This window comes from Gallinula chloropus (genome assembly GCF_964237585.1).
Source record: "Gallinula chloropus genome assembly, chromosome: 2".
In the NCBI taxonomy this organism is placed as follows: domain Eukaryota; kingdom Metazoa; phylum Chordata; class Aves; order Gruiformes; family Rallidae; genus Gallinula; species Gallinula chloropus.
Window position 1 is genome coordinate 31695591 of NC_140086.1, and position 26123 is coordinate 31721713.

Genomic DNA, 26123 nt, shown 5'->3' on the forward strand with positions numbered 1-26123 from the left:
TTCTGCGCTGTTGCAGATTTTTAAGTGGAAAGACACAAGCTGTCCTGCCTGAGATGTTGAGGCAATCTTCCACCACAGCCCCCTCCAGCAAAACATACAGCTTTACTGCCAGGTAGCCACCGAAGTCTGACTGGCTGTGACCAGGCCTGTATGACTGGGCCAGGTGGTGGAAAGACAGTGCCAGGAGTTTGAGACTTTCTCGTATTAAGAAGACCCTAAACCAATAGTCATCTTAGGTAAAAACAGCAGCGCCAACCAGGAAGGCAGAGCAAAGCCATCCCACGGAGTTCCTGATGGCAACGGGCCCACTGGGCTGGTGCTGCGGGGGCCGGCACGGCTGCCTGCCGGCCATCCCGCTGAAGCCCGTGCAGGGACAGGAGCCCAACCAAAGCAGCGGCCTTGATGAAAAGAAGACGCGGGGCTGTATATATCTTTGCTCGTACGATGACAAGCGGAGCCTGGAACGTTTCAATTTCTCTTTATGTATACAGGGCATGGGCGTGAGTCAGAGACCAAATGGGCTTTATAAGGCAACAATCCTGTGTGCTAGCGAGGACGATCCGTGCTCCGCTGCACATGGAGAAACCTCATGCTCCCCTGCACTCATTTTACCCCCTTAGGTAAAATAAGGTATGGGGGCTGGGTGAGGTGGCCACAGTATGAACCTGTGTGCAAGCTCTGGCTGTTCAAGGCAAGGGGTAACGAGGGTCTGGCAGATCAGTGTCCTGGCAGCCGCTGTGCAAAAAATGTTGAGGCTGGATCGTAGCTGAGGGAGAAAGAGGAAAAAGTACTTTGCAACCTAAATTCCTGGCAGCAGCAGAGGCTGAGTGAAAGGGTACCAGTGTTGCTATAGTGGTGATCCCCGAGCTGCAGAGAAGACAGCATCCCCACCACATTTGGAGATAAATTCTTCCTACGTGACTGGCTTGCTGTCTTCTGCCCTTAGCGTGTGCTGTGGCTGCTTATACAGGCAGGCAGTGTAGGGCACTGTTGGAGCCATTTTTGTCTCTTACAGATTGGGATTGGCCCCAGCAACCAGAGGCTACAGTCTTCTCATGTATTTGGTGCCAGTGACCCTAAAAGTTTGCTGTAGCGATGCTGGGGCATGGTTGCTCCACATGCATCTGTGCCCTGGAGCAGCCCCCTCCTCTTGCATGTTCTGAGGATTCCTTTCCAAGTTATAGACTCCAGAGCTCCAGACTGCCTGTTGCTTCCCAGAAAATAATCCATGCCTCAAAAAAACCCCCCACCTTAAACCAAAGCAGTGACATTTTACTGAACTTCAGGCTGAGCTAGTCTATTAAAGACATTAAAAAAAGTTATAAATAGACTTTTCTTTATTTTGTGAGGTGGCATATAGTATACATTTAAAAAAAACCCCACACTACCAACAACAAAACTATTCTACAGCAGTGGGAATGATGCATATGCAATTTACTTACGTTTCAGATCTTTGAAGCAATGCAATATCGCTACAGCTAAATCTGCAGTTACATGCCTTCATTGTGTTGAGAGGCTGAATGCATCATTACAACAAATTTCTGCCAGGCATATTTCGTGTGCTAAAGGCCACATATGAAACCTTGAAGGAGCTTGGAAGGTACAGTGTGCAACAGGCCTGCTTGACTCAAGACAATGTGGTCATGTGCATAGGGAAGATGTTAGAGCTGGTGGTTGCAGTCCTTTGTACAGAGGTGGGCTCTCCATTTGAAATACTCACCAATACTCACCATGGTTCAGCAACAGTTGAGTAAAACAGGTACTGTAGAGATTAAGTGGCTGGATGTATTCAATGTGTGGGCTTGAAAAAGGTTGTGAAAGCTTTTTGTTGCAAATCGGCTGTGCATGGGAGTAAACCACTAAAGATCAGTGGCCTAATTGCTCTCCAGGTGAGAAAATTCAACCCTAGACTTGAAAAACAGGTCAGATTTAGAAACATTAGATAGATCTGTACGTGTTCCTGGAGGAGTGAAAGCGTCTAACAGGGGGTGTCTTTTGTCACAGGACATTGTAAAGGTGCTGAAAATGGCTAGAGGAAGTTCAGCTCCTGTGAGAACAGTCCTGGGTGTTTCATTACCAGGAGGGTTTGATTCTGAATTTACTCAGCTTGGCTTTATTATTAACTTCAGGAGAGTTAATCCTGATCCACTAGCACATACCTGACAACAGAAGCAAAGGTTTTTGCAACTCTCTGTGCTCCCGAACAAATTAATAGCTGTGAATTAACACTGAGGAGCTAAGTCTTGTTTGGACAGTAGCAATGCTTCCCATTTGTCATCCCTATCTCCTGACACCAAAAGAAGCTATCATTCTCATTTTGCAGGTAAGAAAAAGGAGATAAAGAGATTCAGTGACCTACCAAGGGTGAAAAATGTTGAAAGCGCTTGTAACCTTTGCACATACAAACGCTATACGATCACCCTGCTTTCATTTAAACTGTGGACCCAGCCATAACCCAGGTGTAATGTGAAGTCAGGATTGTGTTTCTGTTGGATTACCCAGAGCAGCACTGTCAATGCCATCTGGAGAAGGACAGTTTACCCCGATCATGAAAATCAGAAGTCTTTAGCGACTTCTACTGCTTCTTCAGACTTCTTTTGAACACACTCGAACTGGCAGAAAGATTTTGCACCACTTCAACACCTTTTGTCACATGGCTGTGATGTATTTGAGCTGGCAGCAGGACCCCTCACAGTGGAATTAGCACCCCACTGAGTCACTCCTCTGTGTGACACCCCTGGAAGCAAAGGAGCCATCTAAAGCAAAGCCTCCCTGGTGGCATTTCCCATCTGTGCTACTGCCAGCGTGCAACGTGGGAAGCAAAATTGTGTCATCACCTCTACGTGTATGTGTGTCTGTCCCTCACATTAACATCTTTCAGTCTACTGGCAGTTTCAGCTACGTTTAATACAAGGGCTGCCCAGAGGGGGCTGTGGAGTCTCCTTCTCTGGAGATATTCAAGACCTGTCTGGACACCTACCTGTGTGATGTGTCCTAGGGAACCTGCTTTGGCAGGGGGGTTGGACTCAATGATCTCTAGAGGTCCCTTTCAACCCCTACGATTCTGTGATTCTGTGAAACTGTGAAGGATATATGTCTCAATATAAAATAGTGTCCCTATGTGTCCAGCATGAGTAAGTTACCAAGGAGAGGAGAGAAGTGAGACTGACTCTGCACAGATCCATCCTTGTGTTTTCCGGCCCTGATGGCTGGTTCACACAGCTGAGCCTGGCAGGGAGCACATGGCTGCTGACATACTCTTCAGGAAAAGAGTGCCATGAACTTTGTCAGATTTCTAACTACACAGCTCAGCCAATCCAGAAGCAAAGAATCATCAACAGAAAGGACCTCAGTAATTACACTACAGACTGAACCTGTTGGGGAAGAAGTGAGATAATGAATGCAATGACAGTGTGTGTTGGGTCCATGTTTGGGTTTTTATAAAAATCTCTCTGTCTTTCCACAGACCTTAGGTTTTAACTTGTAACATCCCCTACTGATTTCAGACAGGAAGGTATTTGAAGTGTCCAACTGTACTTAATTGTCAGCCAAACTAGATGACCTATTTACTTAGGAAAATAAGTGCTCAGGCGCCTCTTTGCTGATTAAAATCACATGTTGTCAACTGAATATATGTTTCTTCTCCAAGCATAAAGCATTGATTTTTAAACTATTGTTTTTTCATGTAGAAGAAAGACAGTTGGACTGAATTTTGAGGGGAAAAAACCTGAAGGTTGAGAGCTATTTTGGGTTACCTCCTTCACACAGCACACATGCTCCTATTTTAGGGTTTCTCCAGGAATAATGTGATACTGTAGACACCAATCCTTCTCTCACTCTTCAGCCCCTAAACAGAAAGAGACTGATACCAAGTGGACATGGTCCATGGTCCTCCTACCTATTAGGTACTATGGAGAAAGGGTAGCAGGTCAGAATTCACACTAACACTCCTACAGTCTTGAGCTGGGGCTCTGCAACCTCTCCTTGGTTTTGAGACTATAGCTTTTGTTCTTGCTGGTTGGCATTAGACTTGAAGCTCAGTTCAATATACAATATAAAATATACAATATATGAGGTTTAGCCCTAGAAGGAAGGGAGGGAGGGAGGAAGGATTTTGAAGACTGGTTTACTGTTATTTAGGTTACAAAGGCAAATGCTTAGAAGGTGAAATTAGGTGGCTTCTTGCCACTGTGATTCTTTCCCCTGCGAACATGCTTAGGATGGTACTGACATTCATGTCAGAACCATAATTAAAGTAAGTAGCTCACTGACAGGTTAGCACAGAATGAATGAAAAAGAGAACAAAGCTGAAATTGCACAGATCTAGTATTTCCTGACTTCTAAGTGATTGGATTTGCAGTCTAAACAAGATTATTTTAAAATCGCTGGGGTTTGACTGAGTCAGTGCAGTTTATAAAGCTCTCGGGATCAAAAAAAAAAAAAAACCAAAAAAAAGAGCAGAGAAGCCTCTCAAGTACAGTGCCAGGAAGCTTCACAGCCAAAGCAGTGACAGCTGGAGGTGGAGAACTGAGGGTGCTTTCAGATTTTACAAGATTGATGTATGGAGAATAGGGCATCATGACAGTGGCAGAAGAGAAACAGTCTTTTCAGTCTGGTGCAGAAAGCAGCATCTGAACATCAGTTCTGCTTTGCCATAACAAAACCCACCCAACTGCCAGGCTGTCATGAGGATGGATCCCTCTGACCATCAGATTTCAATTGGTATCTGGCTTCCAAAAGTCAGCCATGAGCACGCTCAGCTCTGGTGGTTAAAGAGCTCTTCTGACATGGCGTTCAGCCTGTGGACTACACAGGAACTTCAAACCACAGCCCCTGGCTCCCAAACCTTGGAGGACTACTGTATATGTTCCAGTTGTGGTCTTTCTGGCACCTGTCCTCAAAGGAGGCTCTGTGGCCACCATGTCAAATAGACGAAGGGGCATAACTTTCTCCCCATTTCCATACGCTGTTAGTGAAGGAGTTAAACCCACCCTCAAGCAGACTGAACCGCTGCTGGGGTGCGTATAGTCCCTGGGGTATGTTGTCAGAGGAGAGGGGGAAGTGTTTGAACTTGATTACTCACCAGTGATTGTATAGAGCGTCTGAGCAATATGCCATACAGATTGGATTGCTTCCCAGGCCCAAGTGCTTGAAGTTATGATGAAGTGGCATCTATATCCCACCTCTTGTTTTTTTACCCTTCCCACAGAACCTTTCTTACAGGATTTACCAAAAAGAGAAGGCAGTTTCCTTTTCTGTAAGTAAAAGACATATGGGCTCCAGCGTGAGGAGAAAAGGACACTTTACTAAAACAGCATCTTCCTACCCATCATGTCATTCCTGAGATTTGATCCTGCAGTGTGTTTGTAAGGACAGTGCTGTCCCATCAAGCATTAATGCATCCAAGCACCTTTAAGGAGAAGGGCAGTCCTTGAGGTCAAAGGCATGCTGGAGTTAGGGCCAACATTTAGGAAACCACGAAATACACAGAGAGAAAGCAAACAAATTGTGAGAATAAGTGGTTTTTGTCATGAGGCAGTGCCTCACCAATGCAGGGAAAGGCCCAACATGGGCATATAATGAGCACTTATTAACAAAGACTTAATAATAATGACAGAAGACATAATAATATGACTAATGATCACTTAATAATATTATGACACGTTATGGTATGGCATAAGACATAATAAAAAAGGGATGAGTGATTCTCAGGTACCTTTGGGAAATGAAATCTTTTATTCTGCCTCCAAAAAGCCAGACCCCTTCAGGCATGTCTAACAGAGCATCCAAAACCTGGAGCATCAAAATAACACTTGGCCATAAATACAGGTGCTGCTACTGTCACTTCACAGTGCAGCCTTGAAGCAAACAGAATGCACTCATAGAAGCTGGGGCAGGATGCTCTTTGGGTGACCTTAGCACATGGGAAATGAGAGAATGCACACCAAAAGCACGACTTTCTGCTCCATACTCAGCATTTCTTAAACTTTTTAATTTCATCTTTTCTTGTGTACCCTTCAGAATGCTGAGCTACAACTTTTAACACCTCGAAAACCTGTAACTGAGTTAAGTCACCGACTTAGTAAGTGCAGGTTCCTTGCACTGGCGTTGGTCAGAAGAATGTCCACCAGTATCACCAACTAGAGGTCCATGTGCCCTCTGCATGGAGTGGGGAAGGGCATTCAGGACTGGAAGTGTCTCTTCAAGCTGCACCAACTATCATTCAAAGTGGGTCCAGAGGAGGGCCACAAAGATGATCAGAGGGCTGGAGCACTTCCCCTATGAGGACAGGACTTGTGTTTGTTCAGCCTGCAGAAGAGAAGGTTCTGGGGGAACCCTAGAGTGGCCTTACAGTACCTGGAGCTGAGGGGGGCTGTAGGAAAGCTGGGGAGGGACTTTTTACAAGGGTAAGTAACAATAGAACGAGTGACTATGGCTACAAGCTGGAAGAGGGTAGGTTCAGACTAGATATGAGGAAGACATTTTTCAGTGTAGGGTGGTGAGGTCCCTGCACTGGTTTCCCAGAGAGGCGGTGGCTGCTCCCTCCCTGGCAGTGTCCAAGGCCAGGTTGGATGGGGCTTTGGGCAACCTGGTCTAGTGGCAGGTGTCCCTGCCCAGGGCAGGGGGTTGGGACTAGATGATCTCTAAGGTCTCTTCCAATCCAAATCAGTATGTGGTTCTATGATTCTATGAAATAGTAGCAAATAACAGAGACTCTTCTGAGTGGTACCCAGTGAAAAGACAAGAGGAAACAGGCACCAATTAAGATACAAGAAATTCTGTTTAAATTTATGAAAGAATATTTTTTACTGTGAGTGTGATCAAACCCTGGCACGTGTTGCCCAGAGAGGTTGTGGGTCTCCATTCTTGGAGATATTCAAACCCCAACCAGGCTCTGCCCTAGGTGACTCTGCTTTGAGCGGGGGCTTGGACTGGATGATCTCTGTGATTCTGTGGCTCTGTGAAATCTACTGCCAAAGTTTTCAGTAACAGCCAAAGCATGAATCATGATATTGAGAGTCCAGGAGCCACAGGCTGAATTGCATCAGTGCACACTGGAAATCCTGCATTAATGATGTCATTTAATGCTTTCATTAAATAACTTATGAAGAATCATGGCAAGCAAACAGTCAAAGATCTCTTCTGCCACTGTACTATAGGATTTAATCACTAATAAGTAACACAGAAAATAGGCTTGTGTACTAATAAAAGGACTTGTCATACAACAGAAGCAGAAATCTGTGCCTTTGCCTCTGCCCTGGGCTTCAGTATTTGTACGCACAACCATGTTCCCTGCTTAACCATTCATGAAGTACAAGCACTGGAAACAGCAAAACCTGTTCTTTGCTTTGGTTTGTTTGGGGTTTCTTTTTGTTCTGTTTTTATTTTTAAAAAGGTCTTTGCTATGGAATATTGTGTGTAAAATACCACGTGTGTATTTTTCCACTGACTTCTCGGGTGCTGCTGAGTGGAAGCTTTGCAGTGTTTCAGCTCCTGCAGCTCGTGAGGCAGGGTCCTGCTTTCAGCTGGGGTAGAGTTAATTTTCTTCCTGGCAGCTGGTGTGGTGCTGTGTTTGGGATCTAATACCAAAATAAGGTTGATAACACACTGGTGTTCAGCTGTCACAAAGTAGTGTTTGCAGTTCATCCAGGGACTTTTCAGGACTTTCAGCCCTGACAGTGAGAAGTCTGGGGGTGCACAAGAAGCTGATAGGGGACACAGCCAGGACTGCTGACCCAAACTGGCCAAAGGGATATTCCATACCATATCATAATATCATGCTCAGCATATAAGCTTGTAGGGCAATTGTCCAGGTGTGTCCATAGCTTGGGAACTTGCTGGGCAACAGTCAGCAGTTGCTGAACAATTGTGCTGTGCATATTTTTTTTTGTATATTCTACTACTACTACTACTATTATTATCATTATTTTTATTATTATTTTCTTCCATTTATGCCCTATTAAACTGGGTTTTATCTCAACCCACAAATTTTACTTTTTCCCAGTTCTGTCCCCCATCCCACTGGGTGAGTGGAGTGAGTGAGCAGCTACGTGGTTGTTTTAACCCCACCAGGCAGATGCACCATTAGTTAAGGAACCTGGAACCTTTGGGGATGTTTTTAATGATGTACTTTAATGACTGTCATTTTAATGGAGCATAAATATATAAATAAACCCCACATGTCCTCATTTTGCACACTGTGTGTTCTCAGGATGAAGATACTCTTTCTTGTTATTTTTTTCAGTGAGGCTTAAATTCCTTCCTATACCTTGTCTCACCCTTACATCATTCCTTAGATACCAGAGCATCCAGTGAAATCTGATTCTGTTGGTTTCAATCTTTGACTGGGCATGTAGGCATGGAATGGCCAGGCAGGGCAGCTAACTACAAAGGCTGTGCTCAGGGTGGGGAGACAAGACGAGGCAGAGCATCGCAGGGCTTTGCTGTTCCTGCATCCACTTTTCTTTTTTCTCACGAGAAGCACCAGTCCTTTGCACATTGAATGCCCTAGGGTTTAGTTACTTGGCACTGGAAGTGGCAAAGGGCTCCCTTGCTACTCCTAGGTGGTTATGCAGCAGCATTAATAGTATTGGAATTGTTTATAGTGGAAAAAACCTTTCTTTGACAGGAGAAATCTTTACGCTGAGCTTCATGGTGACTCTGTTCTGAATATTGCTGTTGGATTTTAATCTAGTGTAACTGTCAGGTATCAACCAGAACGTTAAGATTGGTTACTGCAACAAAGTCCATTAAAGTGATCAGTGATCTCAGAGAAAAGAAACTCCAGCTGTCAGCATTTCGGAGTGGGAGGCTGTGCTCACTGAACCCAGAGGCGCTTATATAGCATCATTAACATTTATGGACTACTTATGTTTATTTTGTGTTAAAAGGACCTATTTCTGCTCCAGTATCAGTGCTAATTTGGAGTAACTCCAGTGAAATTAATAGCAATGGCATGATAGCATCCATATGAGGCCAAAGCCACCAGGGCAAGAGGAGGAGGAGCCGTGGTTAAGGCACTGGCCTGGGATTTGGAAAATCAGAAATCTGTCTCCTACTCCACCACAGATTTCCTGTATAAATCCAATATACAGCCTAATCCAGAAAAGCAGTCAATGCCTAATGCAACCCAGGTGGAATTTGACCACCTAGACCCAAGTGACAGCAAACCTGCCTCATCCCACAGTACTTACCTCTTCTGGGACATCTGTGGTTTTACCTGCACAGTTTCTTAGGTGCCTAATAACTTCTCATTCCCCCTTGGCTAGTCTGTGCTGGTCTGTGCTGGCCATTTTGTTGGTATTTCCTTTCCAGCTTTGGGCTCACAAGCCCAGCACCCTGCCCTTGGAAGGGCACAGCACAGCCCGGCAGGTGACCTTGCCTGAGCAGACCGACCGTGCTGAGTCAGCAGCAAGTACAGGCAGTCACGTTAAGACGTATCCTGATGCAGGGCTGGTGTGTTGGTGCCAGTAGCGCTTCCCTTTTTATGCAGCACCTTTGTCTGTGGTTAATCCTTTCCCCACAGGGCAGCAGATGACAAACATGAAGGCCTGTGGCACAAACTGCTTTTTGTGTTACATGTCCTTCTTGTTGAAAAGCTTAAGCACCAGGTATCTTCACCAGCTTTGTTTCTTGAATCCCATGAGAAAATTAAGGGAGTTGGACCTGAAGATCTCAGGAGGTCCCTTCCAACCCCTGCAATTCTGTGATCTCACACAGACATCACACAGGACACTTTCTCACTGGCCCGGTCAGTTATCCTGTTGGCAGAGAGACAATTGAAGCTATCATATTTTCAAGCAGTAAACCTGGTATTTGATGTACCAGAGGTGCTCTATGCTGTACCCCAAGGCCGAACAGCCGGTGCAGGCAGAGGAGACCTGCTCATGTGCAGCAGTCTCCTCTGGGCACAGCTGTTTTTTACAAACTCCCCCAAAGCATCCCAGTAGACAATCCTGACGGCACATCTGCACTGCAGCCTGCTGAAACCTTTTCACCACAGATCCGTGTGACAGGGCTCCAAGGAGAATCCTTGTCAGACAACTTCAGCAGCTGGGGAGAGAGAAAGCCTGGAGGAGAATGTGCTATTTCAAATGCATGCACACGTATTTATTTTCTAATTTGCTAAGGTTTAAGATTATGCAGATATACTGAGGCGGTTTAGCCTGGAGTTAAGATGACTATGGAGGGTGTGCAAGCATGAAAGGGTGTGTTGTTTTGGCTTCGTTTAGAAAAATTATTAAGGTTAATTATTAAGGGTGCTTTTAATATTTTTTTCTGAAATACCTGCAGCAGGAAGAATAAAGACTAGCACATGGCTGTATAGAACTTACTTTTAAGTGGTGACTTGAGCAATTAGTGCCCTTGCCTGACTGCCCTTGCTAAGGGCTCGGCCAGGTGGCTGAGACAAGCCTGGATGGAGAAATTCATGGCTATCACCCACCCTGCCAGTTAAATGGCCATCAGAGCTTTTGAGACAGATCACTCTTGAACAGCCATGAGTGCAATGGGAAGGACATGTTTTGGAAATATTACCAATGATTTTCAACTTTATTAACCAAATTTGTTGTTTTTATTAACTGCAAATGTCCATGCACATTTAACTCTGTAGAGTAAGACCAATGTCTTTGCACATGGCCTGAGGTTACCTAAATAACAAGTAATCCAGGAGCAGACTGGGTATTATGTGCCATCATACATAAATGAGCAGCCAATTAAATTACCACCCTGTCGTGGTTTAGCCCCAGACGGTAACTAAGCACCACGTGGCTGCTCACTCATCCTCCCCACCCCTGCCAAAGGGGATGGGCAGGAGAATAGGAAAAAACCTGTGGGTTGAGGTGAAGACAGTTTAATAGGATAGCAAAGGAAGGTGATAATAATAATAGGAATAACAATAACAGTGGCAATAATATTAATAATAATAGTAGTACATCCCCAAGCGATGCACAAATGCAATTGCTCACTATGGGTGGAAGAGAAAGAAAACAACCCGATGCCCTCTCTGTCTCCTAGCCTCCCCCGTTACATAGGGAGCATGATGGTATATGGTGGGGAATATCCCTTTGGCTGTCCTGGGTCAGCTGTCCTGGCTGTGCTCTCCCAGCTTCTTGTGCACCTGGTGGGGAGTAGGAAGCTGGAAAGTCCTTGACTTAGTGTAGGGACTACAACGACCCAGCAACAACTGAACAATATCCGTGTGTTATCAGTTATTCCCACACTAAATCCAAAACACAGCACTACACAGGCTACTGGAAAGAAAATTAACTCTATCTCAGGCAAAATGGGGGCACTCCCTAAAAGCTTCCAGACTTTGTCAATAATTTCACATTCTGCAGGAGAAGTAACTTCTGCATCCTGACTTCAGCAGAGTTGGGAGGTTGTGGACTCCACCCACTGGTGACCTACATTTTGGCTGTCTAGTCACCCTCGTCGCAAGAACTTACCACAAGATGCCACTAGCAAATTACTGAGCTCCTAACCAACACTCCCAACCACACACAAAACAGCTCGGTTTGGGAGCATCTTGCCAAAATAAGCACATCCTCACCCACATGGGACTGTCTGTCTGAAGGCAGAGGCAGTTAAATATTTCTCTGGAAGATGATTTTTCTTGCTGGAAGGTAAAAGGTCCTTGTTTCCATGTTGATGTACTTCCAAACTCTGTGAATCCTCTTCATTTACAAATCCCTGTTCTGCAATTCTCATTGAGTAGCTTGGCCTTTGGAACTGTTTTTTTTCCTTGCCCAGAACTAGGTGGAGTGAAGGCATCTTTGAAGGAGCAGGACTTCTGGAAAACCAAGTTGAGCAAGTCTGAATTAAAGCAAAACAAAGCCCGTGGCACTCCCTGCTCTGCACTTTGGTGTACCCTTCTAGCCCTGTGCCTGCACTGAGCTTCACTCTCCTGAGGGCTTTGTCCACTCCTGAGGAGGCAGCAGGTTTCAGAGTGAAGATGCTCAGAGCAGTTCATATGTATCTGTTGCTTCACCTGTCTGCAGGGGCAGGCTGCTGTCACTTATTTGGCTGGTAAATTCTGCACAGCTCCCCATACGATGTCTTATGCTCATTTTGGAATGAATTAATTAACAGATTTGCAAATAATTTGTATGAACATATGCCTCTGTTTGCAGTAAATAGATCTTTTCAGAGCCATGGCAGGCAATTGGCTGCCCAAAGTCATGATGTTCGGAGAAGCCGAGTAGGAATGGGTTCTATCTGGGGATGCTGGATACTCTGAGTGAAGGGTGGATGCGTGGGGGTGGGTGGGTTTGTGCAGCATCTGGTGCTTCCGTGTTTTCTCTTTGCTGCCGAAGGGCTGGGTGAGGAACGGCCAGGATCTGCGAATAATTTTGAGGGTGCTGGCTGTAGGTGGAGTGGGTAAGTGGAAGTTCTGGTACCTGGTGGTCTCAGGTGGATGGCTGCAGGGGCATGTAGTTTGGGGAGAAGAGGTAAAAAGTGCTGGAGGCTGTGAGGGAGGGGCTGTAGCTGTGTCACTTCGGAGGACAGAGAAAAGGAGTCAACCTGTGGTTGTTTTAGAACAAGAGAGCTGAAGGAAACTTTTCAAGGAAAAGAGGAGACTGGGGTTCCCCTGACGAGAGGAGTCACACTGATTCAGGTCTGTCTGTGCTTGGTTATTTGTGAGGTGCCAGCAGCCCTCTCCCTGAGTGCTCCGGAGGCAGCAGGGGAGTGGCTGGAGGCATGTGGCTTCCTCCTGTGTTCAGGTCTGCCAAAGATGAGGAAACCCTCAAGGTGAGATAAGGCAGATCTGATAGGGAGCTTGTACTTGTGTGTTTTCAAGCTTTGCTATCCCTCCACAGGATAAATGCAGGAAAGGAAAAAGGAAAGTCTTGACAGAAAAAAAAAGGTTCAAAAATAAACTAAGAATCACCATTTTAATTTTTTACTATTAAAAATATTTTTTCCTGCTTCAAAAGAACCCCAATTGTTTAATTGACCCCAATAAGGAAATGGAATTTCTGTTCTTTATAAAAACCTGCTGTGCTGACATTTTCCACCCTGATTTAGAATTAAAACAGCCACAGTGAGGAAACTTAACTTTATTCATCATTTTATTCATCAAAGAACTGAGACCGTTTTGAGGGAGGCCATGGTTTCATGTTATGTTTCCTTCATGAACAGTGCAGCCCTTGATGCATTTTGTTTTGGGGGCTTTTTTGAAGGACTTTTAACCCAGTTAAAAGATCAGTTCACCAAATGGGTTTACTGGGCAGCCCCACACATAACTGTGATGGCAGCACGGTGACAGTGCGGTGGTGGGAACTGGCAGATCTGGACAGGCCTATCAGCCACCTTTGTTGGAGAAGAAATACAACATGAAACTATAACATCGTATTTCTTTCACCCATAAGTAAAATGCAGCAATTTCCAGAATTAAATATGGTGGGCAGCTAACAAAAGCAGAGGTGAGGAGGAGCAGAAGAGCCTAAATAATCCTGAAGGAAGAGACTCAGGTCTGTTATCCGCGTGTGTTGCTGTTCGCTAATTTTGGTGGAGGGGCTCCATGTTTTTGTAAATGCTCTCACCAGAGTTCAGCTCAAGAATATAGACCTGTTTGCTCTTGAAGATAGCTACTTGCATCAACTCAGGATGCATGCAGTTATTTGACTTGGGACGTTTTGGGAGCTCAGTTCTGAATTGGCCTTGAATCTATCATCGCGCCTATGGGAGCGTCTGATCTGAAATAATGTTCCTTTATTTACTGCGACATCCAAACTGATCCAAGTCAGGTAGCTGCAGTAATTTGTGCTGGTGGCTGTTGATATAGGAAGACATCACGGATTAATGTTGAATAGCCACATTTTGAATAGCTAGGAGAACAGGTTTCTTGCATGCATCGGTTAATTAAAGGACAAGTTATAAAGGCAACTGAGCGTGAATTATGGTAAGACTAAGTTCCTGCAGTCTGAGTCACCCGTAGAAGGAGGAATTCAAAGAGTCCTTGTGCATTGCAGAACTTAGAAGTTGTGCCAGGGGAGGTTCAGGTTAGAAATTAGGAGAAATTCCTTCTCAGAAAGAGTAATTAGGCATTGGAACGGGTTGCCCAGGGAGGTGAAGTCACCATCCCTTGGGGTGTTCAAGGAAAGATTGGATGAGGTACTTAGGGACATGGTTTAGTTAGTAATAGAGGTGGTGGGGGACGGTCAGACTAGGTGAGCTTGGAGGTCTTTTCCAACCTTAATGATTCCGTGATTTACAGTTAGTTAAGGACTGGAGGGCTGTCTGACATGAAATAGGGCAGCAGAGACTTGCCAAGGTATAAGGACACCCCAACCACATCTCTTTACCTTGATGTGACCTCAGAGGTTCCATCTAAGCCGGAGTACCCAGGCATGCTTTCAGATTCCTGCAGTGGGCTGCACATCTTGCTCGTGTCCTGTTGGGAAGGCACACATACAGGGGCTAAATGTGGGCTACAGTGTGCCTCAGCAAGGGCTCGGTCTGGATACACGGAGAGCCAAGACCCGTGAATACACCATAGCATCCTTCAGCCCCTGTTCAGCGGGAATAGCAGCCAGAACAGGTAATCAGTCCCCAGACTGCAGCCTCCTGGGACTGACCACGTCCCACGCTAGCTGATGTTCCTCCTGAAAAGCGGCGTTTCTCAGAGACTCGTGTGTTTGTCCTGCAGTACTCCTGCGGCTTCAGGGTAGGAGAAACAAGTTCTGGGAGGGCTCAGGAATGGCAAGTTCCTGCATCCTGACTCCTCGTACCCCTGGTATTTCCAGTCTCCTGGATCTGGCTGGACAGCTGTGCTGGTGTGTGCAGGTCACCTGTGCACAGCTGACACACGGGACCTCTTTCAGACTAGAGTTGGAGCCCAAGTCTTGGTGGTCATGCACTAAGGTGGACCAGCTAAAAGGCTGAATCTGTCTTTTTACCTGGCTTTTAAACTCAGCCTTGGGAAGGGCTGAATGCCTTTTGCTTCTAGTTTTACAGCAGCTTGCATCTGGACTTCATAGCATGTCCATAAACAGATCTGTATCCAACCTAGTTGATGCTGACCTTCCTTTGTCAAGGGTTTTTAAAACACAGTCTGCCACACACAGCAGCTGATTTGATGTCTGCAGTTGTAATACAGCTGGACTCTCCCATCAGTGTGTGAACTGCAGGAGGACAGGCTGTTGTTTTCAGACCTCTTGTGGTTTTGCATGTGGTATGTGTGATACCACTGCAGAGACCGACTCCTGCAAGCTGCTTCTGAGCACCAGCGCTGTGTGATTTCTGTAGGTCATGCATCCTTCCTGTGGTCCCTCTGTGTTACTGTAGTAACACTTTCACCTGAAACTTAAACACAGCTGATGTACAGAAATACCCCTCACCAGTTAGGCTGTTCCTAGCACCATTTTCCATCTGTAGGTATGTACTGCTGTCTCTTCTGGTTTCATCCTAATATGTTACTCAGGTGGAGGTGGTGTCAAGCATATGGTACAGTTTACCTTTGGCATCTGCTGGCAGAACACTTCTGGGGGTGTCAGAGAGGGAGCTGCCACAGACATATTTTTGCCCTTGGACATGGTGGCCTCTCCCTGCTAAGAGTCATTTTTCTGTCACGTCTTTGGCAGAAGGAAAAGCTAAAGCTTAGTGGAGTTGCAGCAATTCATTTTTACTTTAAAAAGCAGCAAAAGAAGGTAAATAGAAGGCAGTTTAGGAGGCCTGGGGATTTGGATTTTTTTTTTATTTTGCTTCACAGTGTTTTTTGGTCATACTCTGGGTGAGGTCAATGTGAAGTAAGGCATGAAATATAGCACCCCACACAGTGAACATGCAGCTTCCTTTCCACTCAGCAATGTAAAAGCTTGTCATGTTGTAAGACCTACCCCACTTTATGACCAGAAGACAGTCCAGCAGCTATGTTAAAAATGGCTGTGCCTGTAGACAAAGCTGCAACACCACCTCTCCCTCAGTGGACACGGAGCTTTTTCTCTCCAAACAGCCAGGGCTGCTCATGGACTGGGTTGTCCTCACCCAGAGCCCATCAAGGAGGATAGGGAAGCTCCCTCATGCCACATACTCAATGGAAGCTGCTGTTATCTCCCCATGTTCTGTCCCTAAGCCACGCTGCAGCATTCCTCACTTCCTCCCTGCCCCACACACTAGCTGACTCTGAGTGTCTTGAACAAGCTCTTGCTTGGAGCTGCGAAGGCTGTGGAATAAGGCTGGGGCACAGCATCGCTCCTTAGCTGGTCCACAGCCAGCTGTGTGCACAGCACCAGCACAATGCCCCATGGTTGTTTTTTTTGTTGGTTTGTTGGTTTTTTGCGTTTGTTTTTTTTTTAAAAGTCCTTACAATGAAGAAAGGAAACAATTAATAATTTCAGTATGACTGCCCTGGAGGTTACTTTGAATTCTTTTCCGCTTCATGGAGATGAAGGACATAAACCTGCCTGGAAAAAGTCCAGCATACTGAAGCTCACTCCTCCTTCTGCAATGGAAGGCTTTGATTTTTGCAGGTTCTCAACACTGTGCTTATGTAAATTGTGAGACAGCTTTGGTGTCATGGGCGGATCCTGATGACAAACAAGAGTTCTTTTCTAATTTATCAACGTTTTGTGTCGTTAAAACCAGCAAATCATAACTATTAAAAATGCTGAGAGGAATTAGTGAGAAAGTCAGAAAGAAATACAGAGGAATGGGCTGGCTGCTGGTCACACCAAGAGGGTGAAGTATCTTTATCTGCACTTTAAATCCCTCTGTGCAACAAGAAATGTTGAACCACAAAGTCACCATATCCCACTTTTTATGCTTTGTGGTTCACTGAAAGGTGGTCATTCATTGGGGGACATTCTGAATTGACCTAAGATCTTCCCTGCTTTCCTGGTTGGACTGGTTTGTCTCCCCATGAAGCAAGACCTGGCATCTGCTGGTCTGTGAGGAAGCCTTCTGGGCAGTTGAAATTTTCCTGTTCCAGTCGCAACATTTGGCTAGTGACATCCAGTCCAGAAGTTTTAAATATATGCATTATCCTGAAATCTTAGCTCAGCTGATGGATGTCATAGGCCTGTTTTGGGGACAGATCAGGTTCATTGACTGGAAGAAACTGGGAAATTGTTGGACCCTGGCCATATCAGTTAAGGAGCTGAAAGAGGCCAAGGAAATGTGTATTGTGGTGCAGAATTGAGCTCTGTCCCTAACTCTGTCACAGAAACTTTCTGTTAAAATCAGACTTTTCAGAAGAGACTACTAGTGATGTTTCTCTCTTCCAGACTACCTGCTTGAGAGCTGGCTGCCTAATTTATAATAATACTGCAGACATCACTGATTACATCTCAGTTGTCAGTTGTGAAATGACTAATGCACAACAATCCTCTTCTTCCCAGAGAGGCACCGGTAAAAATAAATTAATTTGTGGCAGTGGTGTGCTTGAATAACAAGAAAATATTTCTGTAGGACAGGCTGGGAAGCAATTATTAATTCTGCCTTCAGATCAGGGTTTCAACAGCGTGTGGGAGGGAAGGGAAGGGAGATTGAAAACTGAGGGTAGACCAAATACGCATGGGTCGTACCTCACCCCCCTCTTCCCATTTAGGCAGTGATTCCAGTAAAACAGTACGTTCTTGTGCGACTAAAGACCAGACTGTAGTGTGAATGCACTCTCCTATTTCTATCCTTTACTGAGGATTTGTAAATATTTGGCTTTGCAGCTCCTAACGTTCTTTTAACCATCTCTTTTTTAACAGCAGCTGGTCTTGAGACTCTCCAGATACACAAACCCAAACTTCTCATTTCATTAAGGAAACAGCAATGCTGTCAGTGCTGGTATCCTCAGGAAATAAAATCACACGGAAATAAAATGAAAAAGTAGGAAAATGCACTCCCTCTTCCTGGTAGGTGTTACTTTGTGCTAACTCTTCTGCAAGTGGACACAATATCCCTTCACTTAGATATTCCGACCTCCTGCTCCCGCTCCCAAGCGGTTTGCACAGCCAGTACCGAGCAGTGTGGAGGAGGACCTGAAACAGGGCAGTGTGGTTTGCAAGCATTTTATAGTCGTAACTCATTAACAAAGAACTCAGCCTCCAGTGACTGGAACGTCCTTAATGTTCATTTTGCCCTTGACATTTTTCTTTCCCTGACACGGGCTCAAGGGGATGCCTACTGTGAATTTTGCTGTAAGCCCATTTCTCACTCTTTTTTTTTTTCTTTTCCCCTTTTTATGAAGCAGGATATCTAGTTATCCAGTAAGTGGCAGCAAATGGCTTAAAGATTCATCAGCAGTAAATTGTTATCCAGTGAATCTTAGACCAGGGAATGAACAGAAGTAACAGATTTCTGTACATGACTGCAGTGGGTGAAGGAGAAAGGAGAGCTGTGCACACACCGTGCTTGCTAACTGTAAAGAAAAAACCAACCAACCATCTGAAGAAAACACACCCCTCAAAAAAAAACCCCAACAACAAACCCCAAAAACATAGCTATAAAGCTCTCATAAAGAACTTGCCTTTAACCTCTCAGACACTAGAATCACCTCAGTTCCCAAGATGCTTCAGCAAAAATAACACATCTATTCAGTTTGGAAGAGCTCCTGAAGTCAAAAGCTGATCCATTTGGCTTTTTTGGTAATGTCTTAGCCACATGTCTAATGTGGATGGTGAGGAAACGTGAAACTGAAAAGAAAAAGAAAAAAAAAAACCCAACCAAATGCTGTACAAATAGCCCCCTTATCCCTGTTCTGTTAAATATGTCAGAGGGTAAACAAATATGAGAAATGAGGTATTCAGAAAAAGAAACAGTCATGAAGTTTGGCATTTCAGGATCACCAGAGCTTCCTGATTCTTTTCACTTTCTGCAGTTAAAAAACAACAAACCACAATAAAACCAAACTGGATTACAAACCAACATTAGCATTCATGGAAGCAAAGGAACCAGAAATAAGTATTTGCCCACAAACTGGGGCCAAAATGGCATTTAAGTTTCTCAAGAGAACATACAAGAAAGGAGTATCCAAGAAACAAGCCACAGCTGGCAACACTTCTATGACAAAAACCCAGACAACAGTATGTTGAAACAGCAATTGCAAACATTATTCAAAGCATTTTTCTTCTAGCACAGAGTTTTTTCAAAGCACAAAGGCGTGCTGGATTCACCTGTTTCTGAAACAAACAGCTCTGGGGTGGTGGGCTGGATAGCAGTGCTAGCCATTGTAAGGTGTACTTGAGGTTACTGGTGAATTTCACAGGGAATCCTGGACGTTCCCAGGTAAAGTAAGAGTTACTCACCAATAATTGCTGTGCTGGAATAAATGCTTCTAGTGAAACACTGAGTGCCATTTACCAACAGCCAAGAGTGACCCTTTATGGTTTTCATCCTTTTTCCAGGGAGATACAAGTGTTTATCTGCCTGAGACGTGCAAGTAGTCACCTTGCCTGATTGTGGTTTAAGGTAAGGCAGTGAGGCTAATAGCACGTCCTGGGAGGGGGCTCTATTGTCACCATCCTACAGAAGATACTCAGTCCAGCATTGTCTTTCCATTTGATGGAAAGCAACCAGCCAAGATAGACATATAGATGACTATGAACTACAAGTGACCTGAAGAAGCTAAAAGGGGAGTCATGCAATGCAGCTGATTCTATATGAACTGTCTTTCAAAGAAATATATTGAGGTTACTCTTGAAATAGATGTCAGGTAATGGATCCTGATGAATCCATCAGGATCACTTGAAGCTGCTGTGATGAGGCAAGGGATTGGAGCCACCTCCTGCAAGGTGAGCTTTACTGTATTCAGCCACAATTTTGTTCTCTGTGGGTCTAGATGCTAGGGTGTCTTCAATTTTGAGCTGTCACTGAAGTCCACCTTGAAATGAGTTTTAGTACGGAATGGCTTTCCCTTCCCAACTAGTCTAGGGTAATGAGTGGATTGCTATCAAGACTGTCAGAAGTATCTGAGGAAAAAAACCCTCACTATGCCAAATGTCAAGGCAGGGGTTTTGTGCCTTTGTCTCAGCCAGTAAACAGGACAATCTATGAAGAGCAGTGACAACAACTGTACAATTAACAGCCTTTTATTGACTTCCATTAAATTCTGGTTGTCAGTGCACCTTAGTGCCACTCCTACAAAGGTGAGAGGTAAGCCTCAGAACAGCTAGAGGCCCACCCTAAGGGCTGTTCTGGGATAAGATGGCACTGGACCACATGGCCACTGACCTGTCCTGGAGGGTAGCCACGGCTTTGCAGCCTCCCAGCAGTGACACGTGCACTGGGGAGCCAGTGCACTGCTGAGGAGCATCCACAAAGCAGAACCCTAACTGCTGCTGTCTCCTGGGAATTAAACAGGGTCAGCACTATTAAACTATGTGGCTTCTAAAATGCACCACTTAGCAGTTTGCTAAGAGGGAAACTTGCAGCTCTTGCTACAGCTGCAGATGGTGGCGGCGCTTCAGCTCAAGCCTGATCCTGCTGTAGCCTGCTTCCCCGGAGAAGCTGGAATCTCCCAGCTACCACTGAACCTATCCGACCACATTTCAAAGAAGGGCTTGCACTTCTTACCAGTTTTCCATGAAGGTCAGCTACTCCTTAGAAGAGAGAAACCCAAAGTCAGCTCCATCCCCAGAGAAGGATGATCTTCACCAGCAGCTCTCCTGCAGAAGCAGAGCTTCCAGCACCACAGCTGGGCCCAGGGATACAAGCAGATATGGGAGGGAGCTGTGGGGGACATGGGTAGAGGAGGGTGTTGGTACAATGGGAGTCTGCTGAGGATGAGAGGTTCAGCTTTCAGGGCATAAATCCACAGGAAAAGCAGGATTCATTAGTTTGCTGCTTAGAGGAACCTTTCTGAAGTTCTCGCAGAATTTTCTCATCTTCAACAAAGGCTGAATTTTTGAAAGGTAGTAAAGACACTAAAAAGGCTTGGGACTCCATGGCCAAGGCTTTCCATACAAGTCAATTTTCCTGTGCCTCAATTACCTTGTTTATAACACAGGAATAATGACATCTTTTATCACCAAGTAACTTTGGTAGCTATAAATAAAATTTCCATATCAGTGCCAAACATATACTATCTAAAAAACCTTTGAGTTATATTTTTACCCAAACTTGGTATCAGATTCCTACTTCTGGAAAATAATTTGCCTTCCTGCAGAGGTATTTAAAAGAACTACAAAGATCACATTGCTGTGATCGAGATAATGGCGTTTAAAAAGGCAGAGATAAATAAAAACAGTTGCCTGACTGGGGGAAGATTACTTCAGCCCATCTGATCAAAGCCAAGTCTCTTTTTTTTTTCTTTAGAGGAAGATCCACTCCCTACTGAGATGCTGATGATAAGGCTCTTAACCAAGGGAAGGGAAGAGAAAAGCCTTTGATTGCCAGAACCACCCTGAGCGTGCCCTGGGGGAGAGGAGATTTACCTAACAGCTGCTTAATGCTGACTCAGCCCTTCACGGGCATCACGTGCAACTCCTGTGTCTCAGGACAGCCCAGGAGATGAGCTCCCACCCCCACCTCACTCTTCCTTTCCCCTGTCTCAGCTCCGCGCTTTCTCTCTGATCCCATTTCTCACAGACACCGGCAGTATCTTGACATGACTACGTAGCTGAGAGGTTCCTGGTGGTTTCAGTGAAGGGTCTGTCCGTGCCAGCATCCTGTCTCTGGCAGTGAATGCTGCCAGTGACATGGCCTTGAGCTGGCCGGCCTTTTTGACTTCCTATTCAGGATAGTAGGAGTTACTATCAGATTTCAACTCCTCCTTTCCAGATAACACCCAAACCAAAGGCTTTCATATCTTACAATGTGGCATATAGGGAAAACCCCTTATTTTTTTCTTTCCCCCAGCTTCCCTATCAGCCTTACCATGTTCCTCTTTCAGAATTAAAGCCTCTGCACTTGAGGAACACGTGTCAGAGCACTTCTATATTCTGGCAGCTCCTTTTCCTTCCAGCACTTTGAGGCTTAACTTGCAAAACCAGCCACCTTCCAAGACAAAGTTCAAAACCATGCAACACAGCCAGGGCCAATGGGGAGAAATGAGCTTCCAAATAAAGCCTGCTTGTGTCTGCATGGTCCCAGATTCAGCCAGGGACCTTTTCTTCTCTGGTTAAATCCTGCACCCAAAAGGGACCTGTGTGTCTGTAGGGCAAGAGCCAGGAAGATACGGGGTGTCTAGCTGCAAGGTGATGGTGTGGTGGGTTGGCAGAAGTCCCTTGGGAAGGCTGTTGAGGTGAGTTGCCTTCTCTTCCCAGCAGGACTCTTGAGCCAGCATGAGCAGCTTGTGCCTGGCAGGTAGCTTTGCAGGCAGTCCCCTAAGCTTTCAGGTTTGGCAGCATTTCTGGAAGGGTTCTGCATACCTTTCACCATTAAAGCTTTGCCTCCCTGACTCCAGTCCTAAACACCTAAGGGCAGGTGCTCTCCCTGTGCCCAACTTCATCGTTCTCTGCCCTGCAGCTGTGCAGGGATGTGCCGCAGGCTGCAATCTTAGACCACTGAAAGAACAAACTAAGGAGCCCCTTAGTATTCCCTTTGGGAATAAAAGATCCTTATGAATATTCCTGCTAATTTAAGGAAAATATAAAACCTTTGTCTGCCTCAAACCCTGTACCAGGCTCCATCCACCCTCTTGCTTTTACATGAAGCAGGGGTTTGTGTGGGCTGGAGCACTGAATTTTGTGCAGAGAAACCAAATCTGCCCCTTTTCCCTGCCTCCTGCCCTGGGTAACCTTAGGACACGCAAACATGGCTTGGATTTCGTGGCTGTGCTCATAGGATAAGGGCTGAACTGGGGCGTTAAGCTTCTCAATGCTCAAGGAACACTAAGCCCACTATAACTTGCATGGTGAAATGTTGTTCATGCAGAGGATTAAGAGATCCCTCAGATAAATGTGTTTGTTTTGATTGCTTATCTGCCCTGGGGAGGACAGAGAAACAACCCACATCCTTTTACATCTGGCTGTAACAGGCTTTCCAAAGAAAGCTTCAGTGGTGTCTCTGGAGTCAGACTGTAAATCGCCAGTTTCTGTCAAACCCACTTGTATTACTTGACATTTTCCTACTGGGTTTGTACTTTTCCCTTGCCTATAACACGATTGTTTGGTTTAGCTCTATGTTCTACTTCTCAGCAAAGCTACACTGAGAGCTATCTCCATGTGTGTTCTGGGCCAATACTTTTTGTCACTCTGTTGGTGATGAGAGAGGAAAGAATTCATCCTAGGAGTCAGTTCAGGCTTGGCAGCATTACACATGCCACAGAGCCTTACTGCTCTTGGTTCTGGATAGAGAGTCAGGCCACATCTGCCAAAGACACCCGGCTTTCTGAGATTGGCATAGGTCATCTCTGGCTCTTTGGAAGTACTTGATGGGCTTGTGTTTGGTGGAGGTAAACCTGCTTTAACATCACTCTGATTTATCTAGGTTTTTATCCCACCTTGAATCTTCTGTGTGGTACTAAAGTTTCTGAGGTTTTATCCCAAGTTATCTGGTGCCAAACAAAGCAGCTGGTCTGCAGCACACGGTGAGATATCTTGCCTTCCTCCAGCTGGCAAAGACTTTCCATTTCTTGCTCAATAACACATTTTCTGCTTTGCCAGTGCATGATCCACTCAGCTTCACGGGTCTGAGAAGCAACCAGAGCTCCTCACAACAGCAGCAACACTCATCCATGATAAAAGGTGCGGAAGTACCAGGAACCTCCCTGTCCCTATGATGGTAGATGGAAGGCAATGAGGAATCTGATGGAGCACATGGCTGAAGGCAGCCTTTGGTGTTACACGAAAGTGAGCTGGGAGCTCAGGAGCCCCAGGTAGGTGCTCATTTGTCACGTGCGACGGCCAAGTGATGGAGGGTGTCTGAGGCTGCTGCTTCTGATGCTTGCCTCTGGGGTAACAGTTCTCTTTGTTCAGCATGTTCAATTGTAGTTGTTCAATACTATGGGCCTATCCAGTGTCAACAGCTTAGGGTTCATTTTGGATAAAAACAGAACCTAAAGGATGTGAATTTATTGAGTATTGGCACTGTTGTTTTAACCATGGCATGGTGAATCTAAAAAGAATTGCACTGCTGTCACATACTGGGAGAGATAGGAACGGCTAAAACTTCATGGTAGCTCCCTCATGACATGCTTTTTATCTGAAACAGTGCTGTGTGCTCCTGGTGAGCAGCTACAGTAACAGCATCTTCTTTAAAGCTCATCAGGATCCGATAATGCCTTTTTGCAAGGTCTGTGCCCCAAAGCAAGAGGATGTTTTATAGCTCCTGTCATTGGTCAGCTTTCCACAGGTGAAGAGGGAAGAGGGACACAGTAAAAATTGCAAGTGTAGGAGAGACAGGGTTCTTGGGCCAGAAATGAGTTGTCACCTTCTCGCCTACTTAGGGATAGGAATAGCTGAGCTGTCTGCAGGTGAGCTGCTTTGGGTGTCTGAAGGTTCTTTGTTCCCAGGAATGCTGCACAGCTGCCTGAGAGAAACCCTCCCGCCTCTGAATTTCACAGGTCAGACAATTACCAGGAGGACCTGTTATCAGAGGGCTTGTTGGTCTTCCTTAGTTCTGTGCCCCCCCCCCTCGCCCCCCCACCTTGTAGCTGAGTTGAACCAGCACAGGAGGCTGTAGCTGCTGCTACTACAGCTATTTTTGGTTGGGGTTTTTTGTTTGGGGTTTTTTGTTTATTTTTGTAGTTCATTGAGATGAAGAAGCCAGTTGGCTTTTTCATTATTCAGGATTCCTCTCCCTCCAGGAAAACAAAGAGAAATACTTGCTCTGCTTCCCAGCTTGCTCTCCTTCCCTCTGTGTACGCTGACTCCCACCCTCCCCAGGGCTTCTCTTCTGCACAGACCAGAGAGCAAGAGCCAGCAACCTGTCAGGAGAAGTCTGGTCCCACACCACACATGATGTTTACCAGCACCAGGCTGTATCTCACAGTCTACTCTGGACACACTCTGTTACAGTTTAGGCTTATTCCCAGTATCTACCCCATCTTCAGACCTGGACATAAGTACCTGAGGCCCATGCTACACTCAGGAGGCTTCAGTTAGTTTTTAGATGGACGTATCAAACCCCAGTAGTGGGTAGACAGCCTCACTGATATCATAAAACATGACATCTGTGTACAACAGACTTGCTATACCCATCTGTACAGGTATAAATCTGTTCACCAGGACGTAGTGACAGCAGTTCCAATTTACTGCGGGATCCAGCTGTGTGAAGGTCTTGGCCTTGCTGTAGGCCTGCGTAGGAGACCACCTAGATATAAGGAGGAATCCAGCTCTAAGGAATGGGAAGTAATAAATCATCAGATGCTAATGCTAGGCACATCACTCCCCTGGGTGTTGTTGGCTGTTGAATTTACCGGGTCACAGCTTCCGGATCCAGATTTGCTCCTAATATTTTTTGACTGGTTCTTGGGCATTTTTGAAGAATCCACATCAGCAGATTATCAGCTGCTCTACTACTGACAAACCTTGAGTAGTAAATAAACAAATTGAGGTATAAACTTCCATACAGTTTGATTCCCTATGCCTTATCTACTATAGAAACTTCTACCTGAGATGTAATATAGCTTATCAGTTCAAGTGTATTAGGCAACAGCCCTGGCACAGTAAAAGCAGCTGATAACAGCAAAAGACACAAGCATATGCTGATCTTGTTCTAAGGGTTGCAATAGCCAGGCAGAATTACCTTTTAAAGATACAAACTGCATGTACAAATTTCTGCCTGCCCACCCTTCCAGAGGAGACCATTAAGGACGTGAATTGTGTCTTCTCTCAGTCCCCAGCACAATAGAGCTCTACAAAGGGCTGTGGTTAGGAGAGCCTTCAATCTGATTAAGTCACACCACAACTTGGGTTTCTTCCACGTGAGCCCTTAATTAGATTGAACTCTGCTAATTTAAGAGATAACAAGATAAGGTTAGCCTGGTTAAGTGTGTGTTTTATCTGGTGGTTTTATCTTTTATCAGCAGCTGGCTTCCCTTGTCTTTTTCTCTTACAAGTGTTTAACTTGCAATTCCCCACAAGGTGTTATCAGCCCTCACCTGGAAGGGAAGGTCCAGGAGCTCTGGTTCTGCACGGAGCAGGCAGCAGAATGGGAGAGGCAATGAGCACCTTGCATGCCTTCAGGGGAGGACAATGAACAGTTTTAATTGCGGGGGGAGGGGCTCATTGCCATGTAAACTGTGCACA